Here is a 697-nt window from a genome sequence, read left to right as displayed (position 1 = left end):
TTTTTCTTTTTTTTGAATTTATCAAGGGTTGGCTTATGGGCCAGTATTCGATCTATCATGGAGGATGTCCCATGTGCCCTTGAGAAAAGGTAATTCCATTACTAATGAGTGTAATGCCTATATATATATATCAATTAAGTAAAATGAGTCCACTGTGCCATTTAGGAACACCTCAATATGAAAGGCAAATGCAAGCAAGTAGGAAAGGAAATTAACAGTAGCACAATTATAATAGGGGACTTTGATACCCCACTCACACCTATGAATACATCAACTAAAAAGAAAATTAGCAAAGATTTGTGAACTGTAAATGTGCTTTTGTATGTTTTCTGCCTTTACACTTACTTTAGTGCCTGTGCTATGGCAGGAGGAGATCATATAAAGTTGGCCATATTTAGTAGTGGCAGGAATGTACCTAGCCAATTTGTAGAGTTGGGGAATTGATAGAAAAGTCCTAATACAAAGATATCACTTCCAAGCTAGTGCTATCTTCCTTTTTTGTAAGTTGAGAAGTACTTACAAAGAAAGTGAAATCCCAGATATGAGGCTCTACGATCTCATAATTAGAATATGTTTAAGAGAACAGTCTATATGCATATAAGTGAGTCCTGGCTCAGCCTTATCAATTATGCTAAGTGTTAGAACATGTCTGATGGAGCACATCTCCTGCAAGTCTCACATACCCTCTCCTAAATTA

The sequence above is a fragment of the Bison bison genome, unplaced genomic scaffold, assembly GCF_000754665.1.
Source record: "Bison bison bison isolate TAMUID 2011002044 unplaced genomic scaffold, Bison_UMD1.0 scf7180017864500, whole genome shotgun sequence".
Lineage (NCBI taxonomy): Eukaryota > Metazoa > Chordata > Mammalia > Artiodactyla > Bovidae > Bison > Bison bison.
The sequence above is the reverse complement of the archived record's forward strand: the minus strand, read 5'-3'. Positions refer to the sequence as shown.